Genomic DNA, 26,775 nt, shown 5'->3' on the forward strand with positions numbered 1-26,775 from the left:
TGCCACAACTACTTTATTTTCAAATGTCCTATTTAAATGACTTTTATTACGTGAACATCTAAAGTAGTTGCCCGGATGCGTTCTCAATCATCAAAAGGTCAAAAAAAATCTAAATTCGCTTAGTGATTTTTACGATTGGGTACCGGAATTCAATTTTTGATGACCTTTGTGTATATATATATATGTATATATATATGCAAATTAGCCAGAATATTTTGTCTGAAGTCTATATAACGAGAAAGACTTATTGTATAAACGTAAAATTTAATGGATAACATTCCAGTATAATAAACTCATTGCTTTACGTTGAAGTAGGGTCCTTCATTTTTTTTTTAAATTCTCACTTTCTGTCAGCAGAGATAGACATATTAGAATCGTGGGTGCACTCTTTCTGGACGTAAGTGAAAATAGAAATATAGAAAAATAGATTTCCTGCCTATACATATTATAAAGTCGAGTTTTATTCTTCATTATGAGATATATTTATTCATATTGATTTAAACACGATTTTGACAAATATTTAACAATGCATCTTCAATATTTTGAATTTTAAACGCACTCCCATAAATGTCAAACATGATACATTTTTATAGTTTTTTTTTCTTATAAATGGATATGTGGAATATGAAATTATTTTATGATATATAATAATAAACTCTTGTCATAATACATATAAAATACAGGAAATGATTTTATTTATTTTTTAAAAATCTGTTCTAATATAGTTTTTCTGGATAAGAAGGCTTAGGAGTTTAAGGCGTTTTGTCCTGGTAATTCTTCTTTCAGATTTTGCGGCCTATAGGGCAGATGATGTAAAGGTCATCTGTTTCTGTGGCCCAAGGTTAGCGAGGTGGTTATGTGGCAAGCACAACGATCAATCGCTCTTTTCCCCAAGTAATGTCAGATAGCCATTAGAGTTGGCACGTCCTGAAAATCACCACCAGGATTTGAACCCGTGAACTCTCGGTTTGGAAGTCAAGCGCTTCACCAATCAGCCACCAAACCCTACACGAATTACCCTCGCGCGTTTCGCTGATCGCCGTGTCTATTGGACTTAAACTCAAGTGGCTTCACTCTATGGTTAAAAGTTTTGGAAAAAAAAAAGGTTTGGAGGTGGGGAGGGTCGGAAAGCAACTTATCACGGGCAGGAAATGCTCCTCGGGCCGTGGTTTAGCGGTTATTTGTCTAAGGGCTAGTCAGTTTGAATTCCTATCTATTTATCGAACACGAATGAATTACGAGCTACTTTGAGAAAGATTGGTTGCGATGATATTTTGACCTGATCCAAATTCGTCCTTTTCAAAACAGTTTCAGATTTAAGTCTCGGCTATTTCTGCGATTCTGTTGTCCAGAAATGTTAGTGATGTTATGGCCTCCTTGAGTCGAAATGACTATGGATCATCTCATGAAAATGAGATGTATGCCTCGCGCACACAGCAGCCCCCCCCCCATCTCCACGCAGCTGATGTATCCAAAGGAACGACAAGTGCCGATATAGTTTGGAGTCAGCGATGTCGCAGGCTCTGCTAGGGTGTAGCATTGAGTGCTGTAAACTGCCCGAGGGTCGTCGGCAACTGGTTTTTCCTTAGGTTTGACTCCCGAAGCCTTTCCTACGATTGTGTATAGCTGCTAGGCAGCAGAGGTTTGAATTCAGAGTTTTCCTTCTGCCTAGGTGGGTCGCCAGCAATGGCTAACGAACCCCATCTTCCCGAAGCTTACCGATTTAGGCGCCAGTTACTCGCCTTCGCCCCTTCTACTGTTAGTGAAAACAGATCCGCCGGACTCAGTATCTGAGCCACACTAGAAATATAGAAGCATATCCATAACAAATGGCAAGACAACACTTAGTCTAAATACTTTTAACAATGGCGTCCTTACTAAAAGCCTAACGGGAATAATTAATATAATATTCAGGACTTTCCTGGCAAGTTTAAACTAAAGTTTAGTTTTCTTGTGTCGCTTTAAAATAAAAATACAATTTTTCATATTAAAATTAGTAGTAGTATTAAAAAGACGTTGTTTAGACCTGAGATTAGCGCATTAAAATTTATTAGCTAATAATAATTTTTAGTTCATAACTAGGCAATTTTAAAAAATGCTAACTTTTTAAAATGCAAATTTTGTAATCTAACAGGTCACGTTCGCTAAAACGAACGAATCGAAAACTAACAAAAGAAATCCCCCTCTAAGTCCAACCTGGTAGCAGTGTTACAGACTTTTACCGCGCGTTGGGAGCCCGCTACTGCACACATGCACTTTACAAAAACTAGCAAGCTACTGCAAAGTACTAGGCACATGCATTTTACAGTTACACCATTGCGCCAGCAGCCCCACCGTCTGACACACTGTCTGTCCGCTCGTCCGCTTCTAGGAGAAAACTCGTCGTCTCTCCCTCTTTCTCTCGAGTGTGCGTCTCGCTCGCGCCGATGTGTGTGTGTGTGTGTGTATGGATGTGTATCTGCGTGTGAAGACTTCGCGTCAGTGGGCGCGCGCTGCTGCTTCGCCTCGCGAGGCGGTGTCGCGGCCTGAATCTGTGAGAGCAGTAGTAGTGTTTTTTTTTTCTCTTCTCTTTTCCCACTTGGTCTTGTCTTCTGGTTGGTATTACCCGATTGTGTTTTAGTTACGAAAGACGAAACTGATGCATCCACTCTCTCCTGCACTCACCACACACGCACGCACGAACACACTAATGAAAGCATGCGAACAAAACATAGTGACTGTGTAGAACTTCCTCCTGCCTCACCTCTCCCCCCAACCCCCTTCTTTTTTTCAACTCTTATAAGAGGCTTTAAGAATTTATTTTTTTTCGGCTAGAAATAAATTCTGGCGCGTCCTAGTTTTACGTTTTAAAATCTTTCATCTGTGGGGGATAGAACTCTCCCTCTCCCCCCCCCCCCCTCTCTCTCTCTTTATTGTATACTTTATTTATACGTGAACGAACATATAATTAAACATTATTAACAGTAGTAAAAAAAGAGCGACAATTAAAAAGTAACCTAAGAAATAAATGTGTCCACTAAAAGATAGCTATAATTGTCCGCTTTACCTTCTGTTACTGGCCTGTTTGACTTAAGGAAAAAAAAAATTGAAGTAACTTTTGTTTGGGGGGGGGGAGAGTACTTTGAAAACGCGCGGACCACTGCTCGCCATTCGTCTAAAGCCTGACCTAAGGTGTCGTAACTTCCGGTACATAGATAGATGTAGGGTTACCAAGGTCATGATGATAGGCACTCCAATGGTTTTCACGATGGCCCCGTGTCGAACCCCCGCCGTCGCCCAGCTAGGCTTTTGTGCTGGGATATGTCCGTAGCTGAAAGTTAAGTCCCAAATGTTTAGAACTTGTCGAGAGTAGCACACCGCCTCCAGGGGCATGTCACGGTCCTTCGGGATTTGTTCAATCACAATTTTTTTTTTCTTTGGTGAACTTTTCTTTGTGCTCTCTCTACGGCAGCGGTTCTCAACCTTTTTCTCCGGCGACCACTTTTTACAATACCCCACTATGCTGAGATCCACAACCGTAGAATTATTTTCATTCCTAGGCCTAACGAACTGTGCATTCGTAAATGCTATAAAGTCGTAATTCTAATGCTATCTAATTTACACGTGGCATTTTAATGATAAAACATAACACTTTGGCTATATTTACTTTTTAACTCTTTAGCTCTTTATTTTGTAAAGCCTACGTATATGTGCGAATGCTATAAACTCGTAATCTGTTAGTCACTTAGTATAGAGACGCACCATAGTTGACGGACTTTGAACGCGACATTTAGTGACGTCTCAGATAGTTGGGTGTCACGTGTTTATTATGTTTGTTTGATTTGATGATCTTGAAGATATAAACATGTGACATATGCAGGTTCGGAGGTGCCGTAACTATGGTTCAAACACTTTAATAATCAATGAAGTAACAAAGTGTTGATAAGCTTTTCAAGAGTTTTAATTATTTTAAACTTGACCTTGAAACAATAAATGTATGTACAAAGATATATAAAGCAGATACGGGATTCAGTAAAAAAAGATCAATAAATGAGTAACTATTTACTTTTAAACTAGCGACTTGTAAGTCTAACTTTCTATCTCTCTCTCCCTCTCTCTCTCTCTCTCTCTCTCTCGCCAAGCTACTCCGCCTTTTATATCTTTTCTTAGAATAAAGAACCGTGACATCTCAATACCCATCCTTGACTCCTTGACCCGTTTACATTTAATTTTCCTTTTAATTGTTTTTTTTTAAATTTAACCTACGTTAATTATGTTTCCCTTCTGTAGCCTTGAACTAAGTTTTAATCGGCGTTTTTCTGGCATCTAAGCGTGGTAACGCGTGACCTGATTTGAGATAGGTAAAACTGTCCTCATTTTGTGAACAATGAGGTGTCACTTGTCACGTGACATATACCCCCCCCCTCTAACTAAGCCGATTGAATGATGAGTAGCTCAGAACTGCAATCGCTCAATCTTACATATAATAATGTTACCAACAATAAAATAATTACAGATACTTTCTTCCATCTATAAAACTAAGTGATAATATTCCATAATATGCAGTATTCTACTTTTAGAATTCTTAGCAATAATATGTAGGCATGACAAATGCAGAAATAATTTAAGAAAAACTATTATAGTAATAAAATAAATATCATAACTCTTGAAGTCTTCTATCCAATGTGATACTAAAATACATACACATTTCATATAGTCATTCATTTTTTAAAGTCAATCAATATATGAGTCAAATATAATGTGAATTAAATCTTAATCATCAAAACAAAATAATATACAAGTTATGTAGCATGAATTATCATTATATGTTGTGATGTAATCTAAGTACATCTTGACATGGTGTCTGCTAGGACGTCCATCTTCCCTGGTATGGTTTGGACTGTCAACTGGTAGTCTGTTAGCATTTAACTCCATCGTGTTCATCTGCTATTAGCCAGTTTTTTAGTGTTTAGAAATTGGAGAGGAAAATGGTCTGTAAGTAGGTTGAATGGTTTGCCTAACAGATACTTGCTAAAACGATTTATGGACCAAACTATCGCTAAACATTCTCTTTCAATTGTAGAGTATCTGGTTTCTGCTGGTAACAATTTCCTGCTAATATAGAACACTGGATGTAGTGTCCCATCGTGTTCTTATATTAAACAGGCTCCGATCGCTTCTGAGGACGCGTCTGTCGCAAGGTGGAATGTTTTGTTTTGGTCTAGAAACTTGAGAATGGACTCGTTTGAAAAGGTGTCCTTGATTTTCTTTATAGTGTCTTCCAGTTCTTTTTAATGGAGTACCTTGTTTGGTTGACCTTTCTTGGTAAGGTTTGTCAAGGGAGATGTGAGCGTTGTGTAGTTAGCTATGAAGCATCGGTAGAAATTGCAAAGTCCTAGTATACTCCTGATTTGTTTCTTTGTCTTAGGCACTAGTATGTCTAGTATTCTCTTGATGATTTCATCTTGAGGTTTTAAAGAGTTGTAGCTTACTTTGTAACCTAAAAATGTGACTTCATTCATGGCTAGTTCCATTTTGCTGGGTTTGATAGTGAAGCCATGCTGTCTTAGTTCATGAAAGATTTCTTTGAGTCCTTGTAAATGTTCTTCCCAAAAGGCATTGTCAGCTTTCATTTTATAAAAAATGTATTGCAAAGAGGAATGTATTTTCTAATACAAAATTTTGATATTATGCTTATCCCTGACAGGGCCCCGTACAATCCGTTTGGCATAGGGCTTCGCCATAGTTAGGGCCCTGGCAAATCCTAATTCAAACCCAAGGGGTTGCCATGCACAGGATGAGATTCGCTGCTCTACGGTACCCTGGAGGATGATCTTAGCCATAGGTCACATGTCTCACGATGTGCCTTGCATGAACAATGGTATCGATTGAATCGATCAATGAGTTATTACGTTATAATGATGACTATTAGTCTTTAATCCGCTTGCAGAGTGTTGGGAATCATTTGTTCAAATCAAGTTTGATTAATTGTAGTTTTTCCGTTGTGATATTATTCTTTTATGTATGACACGTTTAGTTTGACCCTAGTCTGAGTCTTTTGGCTTTGTCATTTTTTTTTAAACCTTAGAATGTGTCTTTGGACTTCTTAAATCACTCTTCGGAACTCTGAATAACTCATTGTCCTTTGAATCGCAATACTCACTTTGAAGTAGTATTTTTTTGGGCATAACTAATCACTATTAGGTACCTTTGAATCACTTTTTGGACCTTTGAATCACGAATTGGCCTTTGAAACACTCTTAGGACATTTGAATCACTCTTTTGTCTTTAGGATAAGTTTTTGTACCCCTCTGTAGTGGTTGAATGAATGCCAGTTTAAAAAGAAAAAGTGCGAGAGAGACAGAATTAATGCGCGTTTTCTAAACTATGCTGATGAGTAAATAAGGAAATTCATACAGCAATAATAAAAATGCGGCATAGTATTCAATGAAAGAAAGGGATCCCCAATCCGTTTTCATTCACGACCCCATTTTACACTAGACGGCTTCCGCACCAAGGTCACTTTACACCCATCGGTATGCACAAAAGATAGTCATATCAGATCGATTACAACACTGTAAAGTATCGAACCCATTGACAATGTTCACTGTGTATGAGCAGAAACTGGGAGGGGACGTGTGAATGTGACACTGACCTAAGTCATCGTCTGACCTCTGTTTTAAAATCCAGTTACGTGTCAGTGTTCTTGTCTTATGGCGATGCAGCTATGAGGTTAAAATGCTTTCATTCTTTCAACAAGACTCTTTGAAGTCACCGGCCCTTCTCGATCTTACATTGGAACATCGAATGGAATCGCAGATCAGCATGAGTATGAGCACTTTCAACTGTGAATTATGTAATATGTTTGGTGATCATTTAGTATCTTCGTATGGCCCTCGATTTAGCGCTCGTAGAAAGATGTTTAGAAAAGAAAAATAAGAAGAAGAGAGAGAAAGAGATAGACAGAGAGACATAGAGAGAGAGACAGAGAGAGAATCAGAGACAGAGAGATGGTAATTCAATCGCAGCATTTAGCACCTCACAACTTTGATCTGGTTTCTTTGAAATATATAACCACCACAAACGCAACAAACGTCGGCATAATGGGCAGTCTCTTAATAATACTCTACCAATAATATCTTTGGGGGACCCACTGAGAGCCAAAGACTTTCAGTGTCTTCTATAAGCAGACTAGGTTACCATTTACAGAGATTCCCATAAGTCGATACCCTGAAGCGATGTTGCGCCTGAGACCAACAAACAAGCGGCCCGACTGTCTAACGGTGAAGTTGAATCCCACGAAGTAGATCACATCAAGTAGGTCAACGGCCTCGATCTTCTCGGCTCCGTCGCCCCACTTTTCAAATTTGTACCGGGTCGCTTTCCATCCTGCCAGTTGCCACAATCCATCATGTTAGTGGCTGCCTCAAGTTTAGCGAGGTGTTAGCCTGTTGGCTTTATAGTGGATCGATTTCCTGGACGAACAAAAAAATGACAAGTGTTAATAGATTTGATTTGTTGTAACGGTGTTCATGAACCATATAGGTCAGCGTTTAGTACTTTCGGGTTGAAATTATCAACCATGTATGGCCATTGCAAGAGTATCTTCCAATGCCCTCGATTTAGCGCTCGTAGAAAGATGTTTAAGTGGAGAGAGAGAGAGAGAGTGAGAGAGAGAGGGAAAGAGAGGAAGAAAGAGGTGAGTGCGCTCAAGAGAAGGGTGAGAACCAGAGGAGGTGAAAGAAAACTGATGTGCATGTGGTCTGTATCGGAACAGTCCCCAGCCATAGTTAGGTGGCTGTGAAAGTGAGCGTTCACTTGTAATAGACCTTATGAATGAAGACCACTGCGCTCACACCGCGCAGTACAGTGTGGTATTTTTTTTTCTTATCCCCCATAGCTCTCTCTCTCTCTCTCTCTCCCCTCTCACTTGTGTGTGTGTGTGTTGTTTTTTTTTCGGTGGGTGCAGCGCCACCGACACCGCGCCTGCGATGTTACGTCGTCTGCTGCACCGCTCGCGCTGCATTTTTCCTGACATAACAGTGGTCCAGCGTGCCCTCCGCCCTCCCTTCTCCCACAGCACGAAACTCTCCGCCCCCTTTCTCGCACCCCTTCCCCCATTTTATTCACCCCCCCCCCATCTCTTTTTTTCCTCCTTGGCGCTTACAGTGGCAAATTGATTCTAGGTCGTTATGTGACGGTCTTGGGTTCTTTCACTTTCGCTTTGAACTGCAGACACACACAAACTACTGCAGAGAACAAGAAGCAGCGCCGTCCTCACGTGCGGTGTGATACTACCCCTCTCCGCCCTCTCCACTGCTCCTCCTATCTGACCCTCACGTCCACTCCCCTACCACCGTTTTTCAACACCAAGTCCTCATTAGCATTTTTAGCCTCCCCCCACCCTTTCCCCATTTTTGTAACCGCGTTGTCCTAAAACTATTCTTTTTACTGGCATGTTTTTTAAAAGAAAATATTTTGAAATTAATACATTTTATCCGAATCGAGTAATCCTTTATTAATTAGTGAATTAGCTCTACAGATGAAATGAAGAGCTGACTGGTAATTAAATAAATACACCAGCTGAACAAACGTAACTTTAGCTTAGTGACTTCTTACCATTCAAAGGATTCCACCCTCCATCCCCCCCCTCCTGCTCCAACCAGTGCATTTTATTCTTTTCTCGTGGCTTAATCTTTTTCTTCTTTTAAGAGGAGAGAGAAAAAAAAAGTCTCTCTCTCTCTCCCTCCCTCTCTCGCTCTTATTCTCAGTCTCACCCTTCTCCGCTACCCCTTCTACTTTACTTCAATTCCCTCCCTCCCTCCCCCCTCTCTCTCACTCCTCTCTTTTATTTCGTTTAGTCGTTAGGTGCTGTGTGTGTGGGGGGGACGGTATTGCAGTGCGCAATGCATGTTCTCGAGTTGTTGTAATGGTCCATCGCTACTAGATGGTGCAGTTGTGCTCGGAGGGACGAGGACGCTACGAGGGGGCGATGGTTGTAGCTTCCTTTAGTCGCTCCAGTAAGTAAAGTGGTAGTCGCCTGGACCGGACTGCATTCTAACTTACACTCGGTGGTGTTAGCATAGTTTGTTTGTTTTATTGGTGTATTATCTGTGGGAATGTGTTCACCACTAGTGCAGAATTTACGCCACGGCTCCTTCGCATGTGTGTTTCTGTGGTAATTTGTTTGATGATGACATCACAGGTTCGCTATTATCTTCTTTTTTTTTTTGTTTCAACTTGTGTAATTATCAAAATCTCGTTATCATTATTATTTTTATTATTATTGTAATTGTTCTTCCGATGATTTTTAAAAAGGCGTAGCGGGGTGGGTGGATATCTTTGAAGGGTTCTTGTTGTTCATTCTTCACCTCTCCATTCTTTCGATTCCTCCCCAACACCCCTCCGACTCCGGCCCCCCCCCCTGCCTCACAATTTTCCCACGATTTCTTAACAGAATAAATGCAGTAATGTGTTAATTTTCCCTCGCCCGGCCATTATGGTCTTTAATTTAGACCCTCGCACCAGAGGCTCGTTATTCCGATTCGCTGGTCAGTTGTAGTCTAGATCTACAATTGCCGATAATGTTATGATCGCGACAATTTACACTAGCGACAGTATAGGTCTTTACATGTGACGCATCTTTGCACACAATCTTCTACGTAATATAATATTTCTCTATCGTACGGTTATACTCACAAACAGTTACGTTGCCTGGTAGCAGTAAATTCGCTTATAGCTTATCAAGGATAGCAATGAAAGTAATAACAGACGAGTGACATTCTATTGGTAGCCGGAGTTCATGTCACTATTGATTAAGTAACGACTTCATCGTTATAATTAAAATAGTTTCTTAAATGTTAATAGTCAATCGGAGTTGAAACTATAACTTCTATTATATTTTATAAATATATATATATATTGTATCGTTAGTTGTATAATGGGTGAGCTATATAATGCTAGTGCTATGTATATATTCGACTATGCTACAGCATGCCCTAATATACTGAAGATTTCGAATAAGAATATAGATTTTACTATTATGCTCATCGCTTCTTGTCTTATCGTTAAGATCCCTGCTGTTAAGTTAGACCGAGTTCCTTGTAACCGCTTATCTAGTCTTTTAATGTATCTCCGTTTTGATTGTGCGATTTAAGATTGTGATTTAAGATTGTGTTTAATACGGAATAATAAAGACATTGAGTATATGTAGGTAGCTCAAGCTGGCACCTCCCAATATATATATATATATATATATATATATATTAACAATCCATAACGTAATGCGAACCACTATTTGCCACTATTTGTTGAGAATAGACAGAACTTACTACTGGAGACATAAAATTCCAGGATCAAATTTTCATATTATTTATTTAAAAGATGAAAAGAAAATATAAATCAGTTTCTATGCATCTTACATCAGAAAACCATTTAAATAGATATTTAGTAAGGAGAGCAGAGATGTTCGCATATCAAATCACACTTAGTGTTAAATAATCGATTGCACTGAACCAGCCATGGAAACATTCACAACGACATCATGTCTTTTGTATTTTTGTTTCATATGTACTAATTCTAATTTAACTTTTAAATAAAATTAGTCTTTTCTCTCTCTCTCTCTCTCTCTGTCTCTCTCTCTCTCTCCTCCTCTTCTTATGCTGATTCTGGAATGTGTATAATTATCTCTATAATCTATAATACGGATTTTAAGGCGGAAAAAAAACATTAATAAAATTGATACTAAACTATAGATAAAATAATAGACAATGATATACACACACTGTAACATTTAGAAACATGAGTGAAAGTAGTTAAATAAATAAGTGATTGACAACGATAAAAACACCAAAAGATTAATATATTATAAGATTTTATAAAGCTCTCTCTATATATATATCGGGGGGTACAAAAATAGACATAGAGTGATAAAAATGAGAAAACGTGTATATATCTACTGCATTTAATATACAAACTAATGTCGCATAAATTGTTCCTTTCAATTAAAGCATTCATTGTGTTTAATTGAGCAAGTAATTTCTTGTCATTCTTTCAGCATAATAAAGGCAGTAAATATATACATGTTTTCTTTTTTTTTTATCACTGTATAATTACTTCAGCACATTTCCTTAACTCTGTATATATAAATTCAATGAAATCAATACATATTAGCAGAAAGAAAATGATAAATATGATAGATATATAGGCGGATTTACTGATTGAGGTGTTGATCTCGTTTTAATGTTATCATACTGATGTGGAGTTTGGTTATGACGTTGTTATTGGGTTTAATGATTCATTTTAGACATCTAATTATGGTTCTTGGTATTTGATTAAATAGATTTGATTTATGGATTTATTGTATTTGGAAATGGGGGGGGGGTGGCGGCGGGAGAAAGGGAATAACATTGTAATAGAATTTTGATTTAATTGAAACTTAAATGAATAATTCTATTCTGTTCAAGTTGTAAGGACTTTGTTTATAATGAATTGACATCCTTATGTTCCCATCCTGTAGTTACTGGACACATTTCACTGGGCATGTCAATATGTGTGGTCATATCTGTGTCAGTAGGACAATACCATTTGTGTGCATGTGTTTGTGCGCGCGTGTGCGCGTCAATGACATGAGCTTGCTGTCAGTGTCACCCTTGAGCCGAATATAACTGGGGGCGGGGGGGGGGGGGAAGTAGCAATCAGATGACATGTGCCAGGTTTTTAACGCCATGTAGATGACAAGTCTTCTTTTTGATCTGCATGCCTAGTGGGAAGTGCGGCCTACCTTCCAGGTGTCTGTCTGGATTAGGTTAGGCTATAGTCTAAATCTTCATACAAAGCCACACAAAATATGGCACAACAGGTCTGATATCAAAAAGGATGACAGCCAGTATGATGCCCTTGCATATTTGTATTGAATACTTTAAGTCAATGACAGCGCCACACCATGTTAGTTTAGTTTTTTTTTTGTATTGACATGGATACCGTTAGTACTGTGTTTATATGCTGCTACTTGACATGTGTACTGTGTGTGTGTGTGTGCTAGTTTCCTGCTACTTGACATGTGCACACATAACTGTGTGTAGTTTACTTAAGTCAAGTTACACATTTAGCGTCTGCTTCTCGCGTAACGTCATATAAAGTGACAACACTGTCACATCCATTTCAAAATACTACGAAAAGTGATGAAATGCCCCTCCCACCCCAACCTTCTTATGATACTTTATGGCCGGGGTTTGAATCGGGGGCCAGTTTCAACATTGCACCCATAGGATGTCTTAGCTCTGTCATGAACTTTTTTTTTTTTTTTTTTTAAACACAAAGTAAAGTTAATAGTCTTTATTCTTTATCTGCACCATGACTTGATGGCCTTTATTTTTCTTTTTCAAATTTAATTTTATGTTCAATAAATAATTACAACAAAATAAAAAAACAAAAAAAGATATTCTGTTTATATTTAATGTAGAACAAATCTAATTTAGTACATCTTGATTTACCTTTTAAAATGTTTGGGAAAAAATAGGTCTGGAAACCAAATCCAATAGACGCAAATCTTGATACCTTACAGAGCAGTATTTGTTGACGTGTACAAAAATATTTTTAGTAAAGTCACTGTTTTATATCTATTGTTCCTTAATATATATATATATATATATATATATATATATATATATATATATATATATATATATATATATATATATATGTATATATACGTATGTGTACATGTATACATATAAAAATATATTTCCTAGATATTTACGACTTTTTTGTAATAAAAAAGGTCAACAAAATGTATCATGAACTGACCCTTTTGCTTAAAGAATAAAGTGTTTTTGTTTTAAATATCATTTCTAATAAATGCTAATCTTTAACAAACAAATTTGTTTGTATACTTCAAAGTAAAATAAATACAAAATACAAACATGTAGCGATGCAGCAAGATTCCCGTCAGTCGACTTGTCACTATTCTCTAGTCTTTGCCGTTTTCTTTTGTAATGATGACAGAATGAAATGAGTCATGCATATAGTCATTATCAATTTTACTTTAACCATATATTGATGACATCGAGTACCGGGATGACATGTAACACAGCGCGCTCGTGGCACACGTGTAATGACCATTACGCTGACATATATACAACATGTTGGACGGGTTCCTTTGCCTAATGCGGTCTAGGTTATCATCCTGAAAGTTCCGGGTTCGAATTCCATCATTCCCCTCCTCCTGCCATAACGCTGGATGATTGGGCTATGACGTAATATCTTTCATTTTCTAAAGGACGAACTGAAATTTCACCCCCCCCCCCCAATTTTTTTTTGTTTAATTAACATAAAGAATATGGGCATTTTTTTTGTATTTTATTTGACATTATTCCCCCCCCCCCTAAGATTTGAGTTTAGTTTTCAAAGAAAAATTTTTTTTTTGTTTTTAACAGCGTGGCTAAAGAGAACGATGTCAGCGAAATGTAATTACAGTGTAAGCGGCGGGGTAGCACAAAAACAACAACGACAAACAAACCGTTTCCCTTTAGTTTTTGATTGTAATGCAGCCAAACCCATTGTTATCTCAACTCAAGCGGAACCAAGTCAGGTATATCTGGAATACAAATTTAAAAAAATCAGTCTCTTTCTATTGAAGAGTTGAAGACGCTATATTGAATAAGTTATACATCTATATAGGTAATGATTGGTTGTTTGTAGATACAATCTCTGAATGGAACACACTCGTATTGATTTTGTTTGTTCGAAAGAATTTTTTTTTGTAAGTTTGATTGAACCAGCGTTATAGCGATAAAAAAGGGGGGGGGGGCACTTGTAGCCTAATTCTTGCGTAGAATTAATGTGTCATCATGACATTATGAAGGCATGGTAGCAGTGTTACCAAACGACTTGTGCACCACCAGACATCAGCTAACTGAGAACTGGAACAGAAATGGTCACGTGAACATTGTTCTGACAGTAACGAGAGAAATAAAAAATTAATTATTAGAAAAGAATTTTGTTACAAGTTCTAATTAATATGTTTTAAAGATAAATACGGTCACTAATGCACTTATTACTTCATTGTCTGAAGATTACGTCAGACTAAAGGTTTGTTTTGTGGTTGGTCAGATTACACATAGAAACTATAATGTCTGCGATTCTTCCAAATTTCATTTAGACTGTCAGACACAAGTTTCTGGACTTTCCATTGTTTGTTCGTTTAAAGTTTGTGTTTAGTGCTTTTGTATGTGTGTGTGTGTGTGTGTGTAATTTACTTTGTTAAACTTTATATGAAGTCATTTTAGGCTTTAAATCCTATTAGTTTTCATTATAAATGTAATCAAATTTTTTGGTTTCAAATTTGTGAAGAAGTGTTTGTGTATTAACACCCTTAGAAAAATTTTAAAAACTTTTATCTTATCATTTTTTTTTTGGTGACATTTTTATAAACATGGATCACTTTTGATTCATATCCTGTAATCTCTGTGCTGCCCCTCTCACTATAGACATATATTTATATATCGGCCGAATTAATGTTGAGATTTTTTTTTTCATCAAGTCGGTGATAGATTATTTTTTACATTTGTTTACAAATCCAAAGAAGTAATCTGAAAAAAACAAAAACCACCACCACCACCAAAAACAAAAAAACAATGAAACAAAACAGTAAATATAAAATGAAAAGTTGACTTTTCTACGGTACAAAATGTAATCCTATACACCGTGTTAGTTTAATAGTTCCAGAATTTTAGCAACAACATTTTTATGACATATTGACAGACATTATACATAAAAAGGGAGGAGGGTAATATTTTGTTTCCTCTTTCAGAAGACTGCATGTCCGTACAAAAAAAAAAATAAAAAAAAATAACAGGCTTTTTTTTTCTCCCGTAATATCGACCTAAAAATTTTTTTGCGATTTTAAATGTTTTATTTTATCATGATTGTTACTTCTGGTGAACTAGTTTCATGTTGATATTGTAGTGGCGGTATTTTAGTGGTAGATTTCTAGATGTTTCTAGTCTAGTAAGACGGACTAGGCAAAGCTGATTTAAAAAAAAAAATTCTTTTATTAATTTTAAAGGAATTAATGGACTGCTGACTTTTTAACTCATTAGATCACATAATGACCTTTCCCCACAGTTGGTCATGACCTTTAATGTTTTTTATTTTTCGAGCATATCTGTATTTTATAAGATAAGAGAAGATGTCTTGACTGTTGAGTTAATTAGAAATGATCTCGGTTACTTAAGACAACACATTTCCATTTGTCTTTTGTGTCATTGGGAGCACCACACATGATCCGACAACCGTCTTTCTCCACTTCTGTCTGTCGTTTGCTTGAATTAGAATCTCTAGTAATCTTAGGCCTTTTCGTCCTTTGACAGTGACTTCACTTCGTTTCTATTGCCTGCCTCGCTTTATTTCCACTGCAGAATTGTGGAATCTTTAGACTACGGCTTTGAAAAGAAAGAAATTCCCTACATATGTCTAGTTCAATCATATTTATTGTTTCTGATGAATGTATAAACACATTCAGATCTTTTTTTTTTTTCGATGATTGTAGAAACTTAAAATCATATCAAATTTTCTTGATATAAATATTGAGACGAAAATAAGATGAAAAAATTTCTTAATGATTGTCTGATGAAAAAAGGTTAGAGGTAACAGTATCACGTGACCAGTGCTAAATTGAACAATCGTTTTCTAGTGCCCAAAACAACTTTAAAAAAAAATTCTAATCTTTTGTACGAAAGTGTTTACTAAATTCAACTGAAGCAGGTGTGGAGTTGTCAACATATGAAACTATATCACCACTATAGACCTATATAAATAAATAAATACATAAATATATTGATTAACATGCATGACTAGATTGACACATGACATGCGTAGGACGTAATTATCTTATTTTTTGAATTAAAGATTGTAATATATATATAGAGAGACTAGACCAACTTAAAAGATTTTGTCAACAGAAAGTTTTTGGTTAATAGAGTGTTGTATTATACAGCAATTACCAGCAGTATAAAAAATGGCTATACCCTATATCTATATTATAAGCGCAATAATTAAGAAAACATTTTCTGAAGTATTACAGATCTAAGTGTTCCTATAAAAACAGCTGTCAAATATGATAATTTTTCTGACATAATTATTTTACGTTCAGCTTATTTAGGCGTTCAGATGGAAACAAATATCCCTAAAAACTTTCAACTCTAACAATTTCGAAGCGATGAGAGGGGGAAACCCAAAAGATCTAGGTCTAGATTGAGTGCAGCAAATTTATTTTCAAATTCGAAGATCGTAATTTTTATGCGCATAAATATTTGTCTTCCTTCAAATGAGAACAATATATGTTGTCCAGTTTCTTTCTTTCTATGTCTGCAGTTGCAACACTTATACTAAATGTACCCTGGTGTAGATATGTGCGTCACACCACCGATATAAACATGCACTTTTATTTGGGTTGACAAACTGTGTCCACCTTCATAGATGTGGCACGAGGGGATGATAGTCACCGAGACGTATAGGGCTAACACTTACATCATTTATAAAAACAGCCCCAGTTAATACTCAGCACGCTTGTAGGTCAGTGGGTCGCAAGAGTTGAGCAAGAATCATACACAAACGCGTAACTGTAAAAGGCACTCTGACATTTGCTCCATTTTAATAATCAGGGTGGTAGATGAATGTCAGTAATTGTAGGTCATTTTGTTTTTTAAATTCTAAGACGTAAAGTATGTCAACAGGTAGAGGGGCGTGGGGGGGAGGGGGGCTCAACTGTCTTCCTGTACTGCACCATTGGCTTCCATTTAACAATGCAGTGTTATGTCTTTATCTTTACTTGCAATTTGAGGTTAATCCACACTCGCCTGTTCCAATTGGCGTTATTTTTTTAGTTTTATTCAATCTTTAAATTTTTTTTAGACCTCTGATGAGTATATATGTTTAATTGTAAGTAATTATACATATCCTACTATAGTAGGTAACATTTAAATAGGTTTAGTAATATTAAATACGGTATCTAGCAAGAGTGACTACCCCTTTCAGACCTTGCGAGCTACGGGGCAGATGATGTAAAGGTCATCTGCTTCTGTGGGCCACACGGTTAATGAGAGTGTCATGTGGCCATCACAACGATCAATCGCTTTTACTTTGAGTTTAATAATATCAGGTGCCCATTATAGTTGGATGGACTATATATTTATACTCTTTATCGGGATTCGAACCCTCCCCCTCCCTTCCCAAGGTTTGGAAGGCAAGCGATTTACCACTCAAATACCTCGCCATGATATGCGGTATATGACTCGCTATTGACTTGTTGTTATTATTATCCTGGTACACTACAATCTCTATGAATGAAATAAATAAAATAAAATAAATAGTGACCATCGATAGTAGCCAAACACTGAGATGCGTTTTGTTTTCTATTGTATAATATCACAGTTGAACATATTTTAAACATGAAATTGCAGAAAGAAAGAAGCAGAAACACCAATTGGTTAATTAAATTTAAATGAATGGTTTGGTAGCCTCTATCTGAGACTGATCTAGGCGAAATAATTTTCCGATATTTTATAGAATGACCACATCGCACATGCTGGACACAAAAATCCTTCTTCATTGGCGATTGAATTATCAAAAAAAAAAAATTAATTTAATCTTTCTGGTCCAATGTTTTACTGTGATTTTTCAATGAAAACAGATTTACAATGTTGTATGGTTGCATATTTAAACCTTTCATTTTATAATATTGTTATTATTTCAAGTAATGTTTAGTTGGTGATTATACCGCGCTACTAAATCTGTTTTCCTTTTAATTAATAAATTGTACAAGTTAGTGATCTTCTTTCTCTGCCTTCTTTTCTTCTTTCTCTGCCTTTTTTTTTTCATTAAGCGCCAAATACAATTAGACTGATTTAAAGTAACACCTCAAACTTGTTTTTAATTTTTAATTTTAATTTTTTTTTTAAATTAGAACTTAGTCCCATGTATATAAGGAATTATATTTTATATTTGAGGATAACTGTAGCCATCAGTTTATCGTGATTTATTTGCCGCTAAAATGACTCGTCGAAACACAGCTGCATATTATAATAATATAAACGTCCTCTCGTAATATAGACTAGAGTAGGCATTTTATTCGGATACCAAAAAATCCATTAATGACCTAGAATTTACATATTGTACCATTGAATATTGTTCTTCTTTGTTATAATAATTATTACAAAATAATAATAAGGCACCAAATGATATTTTGAAATCTAAAGCATTATGAAGAGTTAAGAATGGATTGGTAGCACTGCGAGATGGTTTTCATCTTAAGCTAGTTAATTCTTTGCCTACATGTAATTCATTTACGACTTTGCCAATTCAACTCGGACTATGTTCCGACAAAATGGCTGTATTGTGATCTGACCTCATTCTGTTGTTATAGGTTACATTGCATTGTAATGTACCATCAAGAGGAGACAAATCCGCTTGATATCTATATTGCGACGGCAGAAGTAATTATTTCATCGCTTGTCAGGTTGTCCAAAGTCTTTGTTGGTGAAATGGTGGCATGTTTTTGTTTCGTGAGCCGTCTGTGTTCTGTGCAGCCCGTAGATCTAGACCCTGTTTCGATTTGATATAAATCTAGACTCTGTTTCAATATAATATAGATCTAGACCCTGTTTCAATCTGATATAGATCTAGACCCTGTGTCGATCTGAAAGACCATACATATAGACCCTGTTTTAATCTGAGAGATACAGATCAAGTCCATGTGTCCATGTGTCGATCTGAAAGACCATAAATCTAGACCATGTGTCAATCTTAGAGACCATAGATCTACACCCTGTGTCAGTCTGAGATATATAGATCTTGACCCTGTGTCGATCTGAAATACTGAAAGATAAAGTGATAGATCTAGACCCTGTGTCAACCTGAGATATATAGATCTAGACCCTGTGTCAATCAGAGATATATAGATCTAGCAAGACCGTGCATCGATCTGAGAGATATAGATCTAGACCCTTCATCGATCTGATATATATATATATATATATATATATATATATATATATATATATATATATATATATATATATATATATATATATATATATAAAGAGAGAGAGAGAGAGAAAATAACCTTTTTGTTGACCTTATGAACTACAAATGTGGAGACTATAGAGATTGTAGATCTAGAATAAGTTTTTCTTCGATCTTAGAAACCCTAGATCTATAACCAATAGATTTAGAGAGCATATATCTAGAACCAATAGATTAAGAACACTTAGATTTAGAACCAATCGATTTAGAGCGCATAGACCTAGAACCAATAGATTTAGAGCGCATAGACCTAGAACCAATTGATTTAGAGCGCACATGTTTAGAAATAATATATTTAGAGACCATAGATCTAGAATAATTTTATCGTCGATCTAAACTACCATAAATCTGGATCCCTTAGATCTAGAATAAACATTCTGTCTTGAGAGACCAGATATCCAGGGTCTATAGATAAAAAAAACAACAACAATAAATCGATATACAATAGATTTAGAAGCCTTAGATCTAAAAGCAATACGTATAAAAGACCATAAATCCAGAGACCATAGATATAAAGTAACCCATGTATAGATCTGAGATATCATAGATCTAGAGACAATGTTGGGACCTTAGATCCAGAAACCCTAAATCTAGAAACCATCGATCCATGATTGTACCTACTATTAAAATTAACTTGACGCTACATGCAGATGTAATTCTGTCAGTCTTTTTTTTTTTTTCTTTTTCCCTGGCTACCACCCGCAGTGACTTCTCCTTGATGTGTTCATATACCATGCAACACGGTTGCATTATACTGCGGTCGACTTCGACTTGTGAAGGGGGGCAGGGGTGCGACCTGGTCTGTGCAGTATGTAACGCCAATAACACATTCACGACAGTACACAGTCAGTCATATGGTTTGTTACAGTCAGTAGCTTGCAGCACCCTACTCCCCCCGTTACCCCCATTTTCCCCCCTTTGCTTGTAAGTTGTATGTATAGTATTTAGAAAAGGAGTTTCGAAAAAAAAAAGGGGGGGGGGGAGGGTTTGACCAGCTTATAAGTGTCTGGTTCAACCATGCGCATGCTAGATCTAGTAAAGGAGAGAGAGTGAGAGAGAGAGAGAGAGAGAGAGAGAGAGGAGATGGAAAAATAAGGTCATTTAATAATAGATCTAGCAGGTTACTCCGCCCTAGACCTAGGAGACTGGGAGAAGACGAACAGCACTCTTCTGTACTTAGAGCATGAAGACCTCCCCCCTTCTCCTGAGTCCTTCCCCCCCCCCCCTTTTTTTTTTCTGCTCTCCTTTTTTTCGTCTCGCTTGTCTAACTTGAATGTTGCTTACTGGGATACATTCGGCGCAGCCCGAAGTGCTAGAATAGTCACTTGCTTTTAGTCCTCTGTCAAACCTTTCCACCATACCACCCTCGGTTTATCCTCGAAAAATGATTTGTCACTTGGGCAGATTCGCCAAAAACAAAAACAAAAAACCAACAACAGATTTGTACAGAATGGGATATTGTACTAGGAATATGTCATTTTCATTAAGTCCAAAACTTGATCCCATGCCCATGTGTGTGGGTGAGTGTCGGGCGGGGGGGGGGGATTTCGTGACCCCAAAATCAAGCAGTTTTTTTCCTGCGAATAACCAATTCGTTGACCACTTCTTCTAAAGCCATACCGCTTTTCGTTGGCTTTTAGATGCACCAGACTCGAAATAACGTCTCGACATTTTCACCAAAAGGTCTTCTGACATTGCTGATTTGTAATCTAATAAGTAAATATAAACGTTCGTTAATAAACCTAGAGTCATGGTAAAAAACTTAGAACCAAACTAGCCGACAGAACAACAGAGCTTTGCTACATTTGAGAGTTGATACAATTTTTAATTTATTTCTCTAATTATTTTTTTTAGACCTATGCGAGGCCCTCTCCAACGGAGGCCCTAGACGGCTGCCTAGTCTGCTTATGCCTAAGGCCGGCCCTGGCGCCAAAATCTCAGAATTATCCTTTTTTGTTTTTCAATGTTTAATGAAACTATACTTCGCGTTGGAGAGGAGAACTCCCATACATAATCTAGCAGGGAGGGAGCAGGGATAATGTAATCACCGGTAGCTTTGAGCTAGAATACCCGTTGCCCCCAGGACAGGCGAAAATGACCATTATCATTACGACAAGATAGTGCCTTGTAGGGAGGTCTTGTGCCCCCGGTACGTTCGTGTAAGCCGTAAAGTTTTGGGTGTTTGAAAATTGTAAGCTATCGATATCTATATCTTGGGGGGGGGGGGGGGGGGCGGTGGCTGAGTGGTTAAGTGCTTGTCTTACGAGCCTTGGCTCCTGGGTTTGGATCTCCGTGAAGACTAAAATTTTGAATTTCGGGATTTTTAGGGCGCCCCTGAGTCCACCCAACTCTAATGGATTCCTGACTTTAGTTGGGGGAACGTGAAGGCGGTTGGTCGTTGTGCTGGCCACATGACACCCTGCTCTTTAACCGTTGGCCAAAGAAACAAATGACCTTAACATCATCTGCCCCATAGATCGTTAGGTCTGAAGTTAGGCTATCTATCACTGAGTACCGGCACCTATTTTTTTTTTTACAAAAGGACTGTCTATATCTATAACTGTATATCTATATCTATATCAAGGCTATATCTATATCCATATCTATATCTAAATCTTTATCTATATCTATATCTATATCTATATCTATATCTATATCTATATCTATATCTATATTTATATCTATCTATCTATCTATCTATCTATCTATCTATCTATCTATCTATCTATCTATCTATCTATCTATCTATCTATCTATCTATCTATCTATCTATCTATCTATCTATCTATCTATCTATCTATCTATCTATCTATCTATCTATCTATCTATCTATCTATCTATCTATCTATCTATCTATCTATCTATCTATCTATCTATCTATCTATCTATCTATCTATCTATCTATCTATCTATCTATCTATCTATCTATCTATCTATCTATCTATCTATCTATCTATCTATCTATCTATCTATCTATCTATCTATCTATCTATCTATCTATCTATCTATCTATCTATCTATCTATCTATCTATCTATCTATCTATCTATCTATCTATCTATCTATCTATCTATCTATCTATCTATCTATCTATCTATCTATCTATCTATCTATCTATCTATCTATCTATCTATCTATCTATCTATCTATCTATCTATCTATCTATCTATCTATCTATCTATCTATCTATCTATCTATCTATCTATCTATCTATCTATCTATCTATCTATCTATCTATCTATCTATCTATCTATCTATCTATCTATCTATCTATCTATCTATCTATCTATCTATCTATCTATCTATCTATCTATCTATCTATCTATCTATCTATCTATCTATCTATCTATCTATCTATCTATCTATCTATCTATCTATCTATCTATCTATCTATCTATCTATCTATCTATCTATCTATCTATCTATCTATCTATCTATCTATCTATCTATCTATCTATCTATCTATCTATCTATCTATCTATCTATCTATCTATCTATCTATCTATCTATCTATCTATCCGATCCAAGAACTTGTCACATTTTGTAGATTTATTCATCTGTAGATCTAAATGACGATGTTTTGAACTTGCATTCCGATAAGATAAACAGGTCGAATAATGTTGCAGACGGTACAGCTGTCGATGATCTGTTCAATGATATGACAGAGTCGATGACCCAGCCTTGTTGAGATGCATTTTTTTTTAAGCTTCTTCTTGTCTACATCAGTAGTTGAGACTCACCATACTGCGATCAAGTTGCCTTTCTCTCTCAAAGGAAAACTATCTCTTCAACTATTTCAGTTTCATTGGCTCTATATATTGGGTCTCCCCCCTGTTTCAGTACACCAGAAAACCATTGGCTGGAGTTAATTTCCACCAAGCGAAGAACTTTACCAATTTTCTTGCATGACAAAAAAAAAAAAGGTTACTTCTTTGCGCAGATCCTTCTGTCCAATGATCTTTCACCTCTTGTGTTGTCTGCAACACGCCATCTCGAACAATTGCAGCCTATTCTATCCTGAGAAATTGCGCCCTCTCCCTTTTTGACCTTTTCTCCACACCGCAGTATGACTCAAAGCTGAGGCCATGTAGTCCAACTTGAAGACATACTTCCACTTTGCGTTGGGCACCTCTAGATGATGCTGTCAAACTTTATTTTCTTGTTAACTTAAGAGCGGTCTCCAATAGACAATCATTGTAGTAATAATAATAATAATTAATAATAATAATAATAATAATTTTGTTTCCAATTAACGAAACTCGACCCTGGCTACGCCAGAGAATGAATACTCTTTATTTTCTAACATAATAATAATAATAATAATAATAATAATAAAGATACACTTTCTCACAAAATCTTAGCATTTGCAGAGCTATGTTATTGCTTACTTATTTCATCAGATCACTTGCCTATACAAACTATTTCTCACTTGCCTATTCAATCTATATTTCACTGGCTCATACTAACTATTTTTCACTGGCCTATACAAATTATTTCTCACTGGCCTATACAAATTATTTCTCACTGGCCTATACAAATTATTTCTCACTGGCCTATACAAATTATTTCTCACTGGCCTATACAAATTATTTCCAAACTGTTTTAACACAACTCATTACTCTCGTTTCCCATTCTAATGTAGTCGATGAAACCTTCGACAATGTCGTCTTGCTAAACATCTTGCAGTGTCTGTCATCGCTTCAAATCTGCCTGATCTTAATGCGATCATTCTGATACTTTGATGTCGATAAAACCTTTACTCTAATACCCTGATGTTAATACTTAATCGCTAATACTTTGATGTCAGCGCTTTAATTTTAATTACCAAAATCGAACGGTTCTCAGCCTTTTGAGACTCGGTGGTCACTGACAAATTGTTTTGCAAATTTCGCGAGGAACAAGGTAAATTTAAGTCTGTTGTGGCATTAGTATTTTTTTCCCCGTGCGCATTATTGAAGGCTGCTTATCAGCGGGCCACAACATGCTGCGTGTGGGAGGTGAGTAGTAATACGTGAATACAGGACGCGCGTGAGTAACAGGTCAACTAAGGACAGAAAGACGCGAAATAGAAATTAAGAATGCGAACGTTAAAAAATATTAGGCAAACGAGTTGCATCGATGATAGCTTAAGTTTGAATTTTCTGTACAGCCTCTAAGATCCTGGTAGATATGCAAAACTCATACACTGAATGTTCGTGAATGTTCAGTGCCTATTGTGCCCGCTTCACTCCTCGTAGTTTAGTTTTATCCACCATTCAATCGTCCAATATATATATAAAAATACCAATAATAATAAGGTTTGTATCGAGTCCGAAGATAAATGAGGAATGCAATATTTCCCGTGGCTACGCAGCCCCTATTTATAAAATATATGTTTATTTATTTCGTGTTACAGAAAAAAGACCACATTTTATACAAACTATTTCTCTCAATATAGGTGGGATTTTTTTAAATTTTTTATTTTATATACGAAAGTGAGAGATTATTTGTATATTTTCAATTCTACAACACCCCAAGCTGATGCGATATGCAAATATCTGAACGCAAATTAAGAAACTGAATTGAATTACAATTTTAAACAGGTCTTAAAATTGGTGCATACTTTCAAAATTATATATACAGAAAATGATGAAAACTAAAAATTATTTTTTTTTTAATGATTGGCCCCTCCCCACCTCACTAAACATTTGTGACAGCTTATGAACTGAAACTGAAGCAAAAAAAAATAATTGTCCATTGAAGTTGACTAACACAGAACAAAAGATCATACCTTGCTATCGTGGTTAACAAAAGATCATACCTTGCTATCATGTTTAACAAAAGATCATACCTTGCTATCATGTTGAATCTGATTAGCATAATTATGTACGTACGTTTAACAAAACACAAATATTTTTTTTTCTGTTTTTTTTATTCGGAAAGAAAACAAATCTCAAAATTAGTTAATTATTTTTAAACAGGGGTCCACTATTTCACGGACTTAAATCATTGCCCCTTTGAGGGGCGTCAGAACTGAATGACCCCTAGATATAAAAGAGGAAATGACACTTCTTAGACATACACACAGTCTGAGAAACACATTTCTCTTTTCGTGCACGCACAAGAACTCACACAAACCCACACTTTCCCTCCACACACACACACACACAGTCACACGCAAACGCTAACCCTAACTCATTAACTTTCTAACACAACTCTTATCACTTTATTATTCAAATCTCAAGTCTTTAAACTCATATAAAAACTCTTGTTTGGGAATAAAAGCTATTCCCATCGCATTGTTCCAAGCGCGTGTAGTTGGCCAACATGTCACAAAAAAAAAAAAAACAAAAAAAAAACACAAAAAAAGCCCCAGTTCTAATGCTAATAGATTTCACGGTTAGGCCTTTCAAATATTATTAAAATTAAGATCTAATCAGGGCCGGCTTAAAGGGAGCGCCGTTAGCACGTTCAATTGCCTATGGCGCCATGTGCTCTTGGGCGGCATCAAAGATGAATATTGTAAATAGCTGCATTTTTTTCTTCATTGTAAACATTGTGTAATGCAGCGAGAGAAACGCGTTTATCTGACACAGGGCGCTAGAATCTCTAGGGCGCTGGTGATTCGTATCAAAATTTAAATTTGCTTTTCTTTTAATTATTTTTTTAGCAATACAAATTTGCTCTAACTGCTTTCTGCTTGGGAGCGAGTAGAGAGGATCGTACCTTTAGGATCCTTAAAGATGATTTGTTACTGTGTCTTGCCACCCCAAAGAGTCACCACGATTTGTTACTGTGTCAGGTAACCTCAAGGAGTCACCACGATTTTTTTACTGTGTCATGCCACCCCACGGATTCACCACGATTTGTTTACTGTGTCAGGTAACCCCAAGGAATCACCACGATTTGTTACTGTGTCAGGCCAACCCAAGGAGTCACTACGATTTTTTTTACTGTGTCAGGCCAACCCAAGAAGTCATAACGATTTGTTACTGTGTCAGACCACTCCAAGGAGTCACCACGATTTGTTTCTGTGTCGACAGTCGGGCCACCCCAAGGAGTCACCACTATAGAGAAATGGGTTTTAACTAGTAAAAAAAGTAAAGTTAACCATTCAGAACTTGTGGTCTATAGGGCAGATGATGTAAAGGACATCTGATTCTGTGGCCTACGGTTAACGAGGGTGTCATGTGGCCAGCACAACGACCAACTGCCTTTACTTTTCCCCAACTAATGTCAGGTACCCATTAGAGCTGGTTGGACTCAGAGGCGCCCAAAGATCCCGAAATTAAAAATACCAGTCTTCACCAGGATTCGAACCCGGGACCCCCGGTTCAGAAGCCAAGCGCTTTACCGCTCAGCCACCGCGCCTCTCGGGTTTCAACTAACAGTACCCAAAAACGTCTCGCAAAATACAAACACTCTTAGTTGTATCACACTACGAGGAAAAAGTTTTGTCCATTTTGTCATCACTTTCCACGAGTTGATGCTGTGACAGTGCGCTCGCTCAACAAAAGTTATCCACTCTTTCCAGTTAGACGACATTCGCTTGTTACCCTTTGGAAAGACTTGTTCTTCTCTTGACCTTATCAAATCCTTGTAGTTGGTAGCGTCATGATCTTTTCTACAGCAAACCTTGTTGCCGAATAACGCCACGCACTACTTTCAATGGAAGAAAGCATGTAGCTTCACCATTTAGCTCTTATCAATTCCTCAACACGATGATCGTAATGTT

At 36.8% G+C, this 26,775-nt stretch overlaps 1 protein-coding gene across 7 annotated transcripts in view; it reads left to right on the forward strand.

Moving 5' to 3' along the window:
- The window catches only part of LOC106076382 (uncharacterized), a 275,905-nt gene that overhangs the window by 53,370 nt on the left and 195,760 nt on the right, over positions 1 to 26,775 (forward strand). For 3 of the 7 annotated variants that reach the window (XM_056017285.1, XM_056017278.1, XM_056017286.1), the window contains exon 1: positions 8,846 to 9,184. The exons of 3 other annotated variants lie outside the window; for them this stretch is intronic. The gene's annotated coding sequence lies outside the window, so the exon portion shown is untranslated. Of the gene's footprint in view, positions 1 to 8,845; positions 9,185 to 26,775 lie in introns of those variants that run through there. One more of the 7 variants, XM_056017280.1, reaches the window with a different exon arrangement.

This window comes from Biomphalaria glabrata, chromosome 18, assembly GCF_947242115.1.
Source record: "Biomphalaria glabrata chromosome 18, xgBioGlab47.1, whole genome shotgun sequence".
Taxonomy (NCBI): domain Eukaryota; kingdom Metazoa; phylum Mollusca; class Gastropoda; family Planorbidae; genus Biomphalaria; species Biomphalaria glabrata.